Source organism: Vulpes lagopus, chromosome 2, assembly GCF_018345385.1.
Source record: "Vulpes lagopus strain Blue_001 chromosome 2, ASM1834538v1, whole genome shotgun sequence".
Taxonomy (NCBI): domain Eukaryota; kingdom Metazoa; phylum Chordata; class Mammalia; order Carnivora; family Canidae; genus Vulpes; species Vulpes lagopus.
This window is the reverse complement of record NC_054825.1, coordinates 89175429-89183815: the sequence shown is the minus strand read 5'-3', so window position 1 is coordinate 89183815 and position 8387 is coordinate 89175429.

The following is an 8387-nucleotide window of genomic DNA, read 5'->3' as shown; positions in this document are numbered from 1 at the left end:
GGCTTTCCTCTATTTAATTATATTTATCATCCAAAAAATATTATGTACTTATAAAAATAGTGAATGGTGTGTGGAGGAAGCAATGTACTGTATCATATTTTGTGAAACTTCATATGCCATGTGTATTGATCTGGTATAAACTAGAGAACATACTTTGTTTAAATTAAGGCTTTAAATTCAATTTTATACCAATTCCTTCAACTCATTATCCATAATATATTTGTTTACATCCATGGAAATGTTACCTGGTTAGCTATGCAATTTTGCCTAATTCAGATTGATTTGTATCTTCTATCCTCTCAATTTGTGCAATTTCATGTTACCATCATTAAATAATGAAAGAAGGACTTTTAGTTTAATAAAATTATTATTGTCCATGAATGTTAAATACGAAAGTGAAAATAAAGCAGAAACCAAATAAAAAAGAGTGCTCAAAATGCTCGGAGATACTGCCCCTGCTCTGTCTGACTCTATAACAGTTTTCAGTAAGAGTGGTTTCCAGGGATTTTCCTGTGCCCACCACTTCCCAGGTTCACAAGACCTCCTGGTGCACTTATTATATTTGGCATCAGTTTGCAAAAACTGCCCAAAAGTTCTCTCTCTGAAAATTATCTCATTTTTTAGACCTCCAGATTTTCCCATTACTCTGCATTGGTTCTTTAACTTGAATGGTGATTCCAAAGATCTCTGAATCCCCAGTGAGACCTGTTGCACTCAGGTTACTCTGAGACAAGGCCCAATAATTTGCATTTTTAAAAAACACTCTAGGTGACTCAGCTTCAGATAACCTAAAGTCCTCACAGGGAGAAACACTGTCTTGAGTTTTCCTGCCTATCAGTGCTTGCCCAGCATAAAGCCACTGGACCACCCTCTTTCCCATTGTGCAGATCTTGTGCCTTTTCCTCCTTCCAAATACAGTGTAATCTGGCTGACTCTTAGACTAATGAGAAAGTGCTGGAAGGACTTATTAATTCACATAGAAGTATCTTCATAAAGGCCTTCTGGTGGCTGTGTCCAGCCCCACTGGAAGAGGTTGTAACTTAAACCAGGGACTCTAATGGTAGGAATATCGTCCAAGTGGTAGTTAGGATCTTGTCCTATTCCCTAAATAATATGTTGTATATGTCCTCTGTTTACACAGTATCGATACTGAGCAATAGTATCTCTGAGGAGAGCATTCCTGTGGAATAGACCTCAGCTTGATACCCAGATCTGCCATTTGTTGGCTATATGGCCTAGGGCAAGTCATGTGGACCTTTCTGAAACTCACGTTTGTCAAAAAGAGATAGTAATTTATACTTTCCAGAATTGTTTAGATTAATAGTGTGTGAAAAGTACCTAGAATATAATGCATAGTGCTCAATAAATGGTAGTTTAAAAAAATACAAAAAGGTATAATTTCCACGAAAAGACTGCCCCAGTTCCCTTAGAGGTCCTAGGAACCTATGCAATCCTTGCACTTTCAACAAACTCCATGATGGTGGGATTTGTTCCAAGTTCTGAGCTACAACCGTAGGGTTAAAGTTGAAGGTCAAAGTAAAGTTATAGGCAAGACCATTTAAATTAGTTAAAGCTCCTGGATATTTTCTCTTTGGGACATAGAGTTGGGAACAGGTCAGAAATAGGGATGTCTCCACTAAAATATTATTTAAATTGGCAAACAAATGCTTTTTGGTTAATACCAAACAATGGAATTCAATGTGAGAAAAATAATTTTCTTCTGTCCAAATCACCATACTTTAGAGCCTATTCATTAGTAGTTTCTCATTATATCAGTTTCTGGGATTGGGATAGAGACTTTGGACTTAGAGTTTGTTTGTATTTTATTCTCTTCATTCATTTGTTTAATTTTCCATTATGAATTGGACATGAAATGCACACCAAATTCATGCATTAAATATCCCTGGTATAAAGGACATGCATTAAATATCCTGACATAAAAGACATCCCCAATGTACTCAATCATTAATGAGGTTAGTACTGAGTTTCAATTGCAAGAGAGCAGTGGCAAATTTCGCTATGTCCTACAGCAAATGCCTGAAGGTTTTTACCCTCCTGTAATATGAAGAAAGCACCAGTCAAGTTACCACCTAGCTCTGGAATTAACATGTGAGTAGTTTCTATGTCTTAGTTGCTACTGCCCTGAGGTAAAGGATAAAATTACATAGCCCTAGAATAGGTTTACAGCCTAGAATCCTGGACAAACTTAATGAGACCTTTGGAGCATTAGATAGACATTTTATTCCCTCATTCTTGACATCCTACAAGGTTCTTAGTATTGAAACACTCCCTTGCATGCAATACTTATTCTCAAAGCATTTTGATACCTATTTTTATTTTAAAAAATTTAGATTCTTGAGTAAAATGACCTAGATATAGAGTTCTTATATTCAACTGGTCAAAGCAATTTAAGTATTGCTTGTACACTTTCTCATAACTCGGCAGAATACAAAAGAGTGTAAAAATAGTGACTTTTTAATTCTATGAATCAACTGGAGAAAACTGATTTATGAGGACAGTCTAAAGCAGGAGTTGGCAGATTATGGCCCATGGGCCAAATCCAGCTTGCCACCTGTTTTTGTAAATAAAGTGTTATCAATTGAAACACAGCCATGTCCACTTGTTTAGGTATTGTATGTGGTTGCTTCCACACTAAAATGGCAAAGTTGAGTAGTTGCCACAGACATTGACCACCTACAAAGTCAAGGATATTTACTGTATGCTTTTTTTTACAAGAAATGCTTGCAACTTCTGGTCTACAGCACAATCTCAGCAATACTGGGAAGGCTAATGTCTATGGCTTTTCACAGAGTTTCATCTGTTAAAAATCCTTGGACAGTGGATAGAGTTTAAACTTAACCAACGGCTATTTTTATGTTCTTAAATATGAGAAGTTATTTAATTTTTGTTGTCTTAAATGTTAGATACCTATTTGAAATATATTTATTTCTCTATGACATTATATCATTTCCAAATGAGTTTCTGAAAACCAGCTTAGTCACTATTCCTCTTCAGAACTCTTTGTATACACAAAATGACAAACATAAAAATGACAAAATATACACAAAATGACAAAATTAGGCATTTAAAGTATACTCTGACAGGAAATGTATTAACGTGGTAGTTGGTGAAAGAGAAAAAAAGGGCAAGAAGGCATTGCACAGAAATCACCTGTAGATTTTTAAGGAGATTATATATAAGATATACAATAAAATCTTATTAGTTTTGGTATTGATGTGATCTTCTATATCAATATATAATACATGTAATTGCAAATTACATGTCTATTAATGTTTTTAGGTAAACAGTTACTTTTAAACCCTAACATCATAGAGTAGAGGCTGATTGTTCATGTTGGGCATGGAACTGGTTTATGTGAATTTTTTTTTCTTACAAAGGGTCAAAATATTCTTTAAACACACACGTTGGGATGCCTGCATGGCTCAGTGGTTGAACGTCTGCCTTTGGCTCAGGGCGTGATCCTGGGTCCAGGGATTGAGTTCTGCTTTGGCTCCCTGCAAGGAGCCTGCTTCTCCCTCTGCCTGTGTCTCTGCCTCTCTCTCTCTCTGTATCTCTCATGAATAAATAAATAAAATATTTTAAAATAAATAAGTAAAAATAAACACACACACACACACACACACACATACACCAAAGACAACTTCATGCTTTCAGGCAGCCACAACAACTAGGGGCAACATTAAAAAAAAAAAAAAAAAAAAAAAAAAGATAAGTAAACCTAGCTTTCGAACTTCTACTTATCTTTGCAAAGTATCCAGGCTTTTATGAGTATTGTGCAACTTGGTCTATTCTCCATCCAAAAACACTGCAAAGCAAAATAAGAGTAATAAAGTGGGATTAAGACTGAAGCTACAACACAGAGTTCATCAAGTCATACAAAAAGACTTTCACAACATTTCTGACTCCATGTCTATGTTTTCCTAAAATAGAAGTTGTTATTTGAGCAATAGAGTCCTTTCACTGACCTGAAACAATGATGCAAGGACTAGTTGAGCTACTGGGAGTTAAACCACATCACAATTGTTTCATAGTACACTCTTATTGGATGATTCAGGCATCAGGCATTATACTAGGCATTGAGGGGCCAAAGTCATGGACTCCTTTAGAAGCTTGCCTTCATGGAGCTTACTTACCCTTTAGTGGCAAAAAGAGACAAGTCAATCTAAAAGAGTGAGGAGCACGTTATGTTCTCAGGGAGTTCAAAAACATGACTCCCTCCCACATATAAAATGTACATGTTTTATTCAACTCATTAATTAATGAGTCAGATGTTATAAGCAGATCAAAGGGCATTTAAGAAGCTAGCTAGCTGGAGACAAACTCGGGATCAGACTGATAGGTAGATAACAGAACTGGTTCTTGTCCAGTAAACCTTTACAGTAACCTCTTCCACATGCATCTCTACTATACAAGGAGCTAGACATTAACATGTAACTTCTCAAGGTCTGAGATCTTTAATTAATAGCAAACAGTGACCTAAGTACATCCCTCTAATTACTTGAGCAGCTTTTCCTCACCAAGACATGTTTGCCTTATTTCTAAGCTTTGAATATATTTTCTGAAGCACAGAGGAGGGCACTTTTGTCATTTGGGATCAAAATGAGGCAGCCAGAAACATGGCAACATATGAACTGAGATTTAGAAGGTAAGTAGGAGGAAGACTAGACAAGGATGTGAAAAAGGGCATTCTAGGAAAGTAAAAATATGTGATAACTTTATGTTCATTCCTGTGCTAGTCTATGTAATCCACCCACAGACTAGTATCTTAAAACCACTCTGGAAAAGGTAGAAAACACTGAAGTTCCTTTTCTGAGAATGCAGAATAAACCTGCCAACTTTTGATAGACATGGATTAAGGAATAAACTCCCAGGTTGGCAGTATCCTGAAGCTGGGGAGAAACCAGAATGCCTCCACAAAGCCTAGGACATGCCCCATTTTAGATCATGAGCTTAGTAGAAGGCTGAGAAAGAAAAGGAGGAAAAAAATCCCGTAAAATATCTATTTACTAGCCACATGTGCTGCTTGTCTAAATCAGTTTGTGGTCTCTCACTTACTCTATTTAGAATTCCGTACATCTGGGTGTATTTTTTCTAGTGTTTCCTATCATATCAGTGACAGAATTGCCAACACAGAGGTATCCATAAATTATCCTGCAGTCTAGTAGTTTCTAGTGTCTGGAAAGCTTGGAACAAAAGACTCGAATGCAAATGTGAGCTGCTTAATTCAGTGAGTATTTGTGATGTTACCCAGGTGCCAATGACATCTTTCTGACCAGCTCAGAGGCACCAGGGACCAACCCAACATACATTTTTAATGTGCTCAGCTGTGACAGCATATACACACAGAAGACCTTAAGGCCTTAAAGTCATCCTCTTGGAAACTGCCACACTTTTAGGGACCCAGAAGAAATGGTTTAATTAATCTTCTTTTTCAGGGTAGCTTTTTTTGATATAAATTATGTACACTGAAAACCTGCCAATTATAGCAAATTAAGGGACTTGGCAAGTGCATCCCTTGGAGGCAGATGGTAAATAATATCCAGATTCTGACTTGAAATAGGACCAGAGATTAGCTAGTGCAGAATGTAAAAGCAAACCAGATATGAGAAATAAACAGATTTAATGTGAGCTCAAGAGAAGGGTTTGGTTTAGGATAGCTATAGTGATGTGATTAAAACAGATGACTCATTATCATTACACACGTTTCTATGAGATTAGCCTGCTCTTAGAGCTTCTTTCTGTGATTCTTTGATGCACAATTATGTATTGCGTTAGTATCTTTGGGATGTTACCTATATGCTTCAGTTTCCTCACCTGAGCAATGAGCATGGGGCAATGGGGAGGGTTTTTAATGACATCACCACTTAATGCGCTTAGCACAATACTTGGCAGACAGATAAATGCTCAAATGTTAAGCTGTTTTTGTTAGTGAAGTTATAATATGGCTCCCAAAATAAATAACAACTCTCACACACCTTCATCCTTACCTTTAGACCCCAAAACAGCTACTGTTTATGATGAGTGCTGCTTATATGCCAAACACTACTCCTCCCATTTTCTTGGGAGGCCGAGAGAGCTGAAATACCATGCCTTTGTCACACAGGTCATAAGTGGTGAGTCATGGATGCTTTAATTACCTTGACACTCTATTACTCAAAAAAATGACAGCTGCTTGAAACCCAAAGAGATCCTGAACCATGAAGTCTTTCTTTAGTCGATATATCCTAGAAAGTGCTAAAAGAGCAGTTGGTGTATCAAAGCTGAGGTGACTTTCTGGGGATAAAGTAAAACAGTAAAAGGTTGGTTCTCTGCTCACCCTTTCACTCTCCAAACTTAGTTTGCTTCTGGTTTGAGTTCCTACACCATAGAGGATGGTGTTCTCAGCTGATGCTGTGGTCTGATGGTTGTAGCCTCCCAAAATTCATATATTGAAATTCTAACTCCTAAAGGTGATAGTATTAGAAGGTGGGGCCTTTGGGAGGTGATTAGTGAAATGGGATTAGTGTGCTTATAAAAGGGACGCCACAAAGCTCCCTAGCCCTTTCCACCTGGGAGGTTACAGCAAAGACATTCAGTTATGAGGAAGTAGACTCTCTTCAGACATCAGATCTGCCAGTGCCTTGATCTTAGACTTTCTGGTCTCCAGAACCATGAGAAATAAGTATCTGTTATTTATAAGCCACCTCGTCTATGGTATTGGTTATGGGTTAAGACAGGTTATTTGCCTAATAACTAGATTGCTTTTTTATTAGTTCACCACAAAAATCACTTAGAACAATTACTAGCTTCTGTTATAGAGTCCACACTTTGAAAATAAAGTGGAAGATAGCAGGGAGAGAGGGGTGGGGAGTCACTAACCAGATGACAAGGCAAAAATGGCACCAGTTAGAATGGAGGTAAATCAGTAGAACCTGTAGGCATCAGTTGCCCCAGTCCCTGCAGCTCTCAGAAAATCACTTCCAACATCAGCCAGTATGAGAACTGAAATCTTGCTGGAGTCTGGAGTCACAGATAGGACAAACTCAAATGCATATTCTTCATGTAATTCATGTTCCACCTGGGTTGTTAAAATTGGAAATGATTCAATCATTTAACACCATTACAGCTACCTCCAAAGCTGTAAGTGATGGGGTGCACCAGCACTGATGCAAAAACTTACCCCAATTAGCTTCTTTCTGCAAACGTTCTTCCTGCAACAGGGCTTCGTTTCCTAGGAGTCTTCAATCTCATTACAAGGCTTGATTCTCCCATAGGGCCTGCCTAGCCAGATGATTTCATTTTACTTTTAAGCTAACCTTTGCCATCAGTGATGTCACCAGAGTGTTCCTTCTCTTGGGAGGCTCCTAGGAACACACTAAAAGGTTCATTTGTTTGATGTTTGGTCAAAAAGACTTTTCTACTGAAGGGGCTTTGTTTGGCTCTAGGCAAGTAATGGCACAAAGCAGGCATCTTCAGAGGAAGGCAATTTGCACCTAACTAGCACCAACATAGCTTTATGCACTAACCACCCAGGAGAAACTCAGGTGGAAAATCACTGCTGAGAAAGAAGTTAGTGGATCTTTCTACAATTCAGATTATTCACTCAAGGAAACTTTGCACATTGTCTGGTGTTTTTCCTCTCAACAATAGGAGCTATAAAACTCAGTAGAAAATGTAACTAGTTATGCCACAGAAAAAACTTGTGTTTAACCATCTTAAACATTAAGAAAAAAGAGGGCAAAAGCAGAAGTAACTTATATAAAACAATTCCATCTTACTATTTCCAAAAGTGAAATGTACTTACTACCTATAGAAACCCTCTCTGTCCCTTGCTGTCCGCCCCTGCTGAGCATGACCTCTGGCATTCCCCTCTGGAGTCAACTGCAGTGCTCCTCTTTACAGTGAGCCACTGCTGACAACGGTGGTGGGAACAAAGCCAGGGCCACCAGTTGAGAACTAAAAATCATGAAAACCAAACATTTTTTAGGAACTACATAATGAAAAATAACAGATTCCACTAATTGTCTTCATCTACCAAATGATTCAAAATAAACATTCTGACCTTAACTTTATATTTTCTTCTTAAATCAATGTTCAGCATTCCTTTTATATATTAGAAATATTAGAGCTTCCTACAATGCACCCACACACACTGCCTTTCAAAGATGTGGCCTAAATCATCATTTCTGTTTAATTAAGTAAAACCTCATCTCCTCCCTATCTGCACATTTCAATGTCTATTATTTCATAGAATAATTAAAAAACTTCTACAACATAATGAGAGAGTTTGAAGCATGATATGAAATCAGCATGTGAAAGCAGCAAATAAAAACGTATATGACTTTTAAAACAAAGAATGAGAAGGTCCATGAACAAATTTGGCAAAA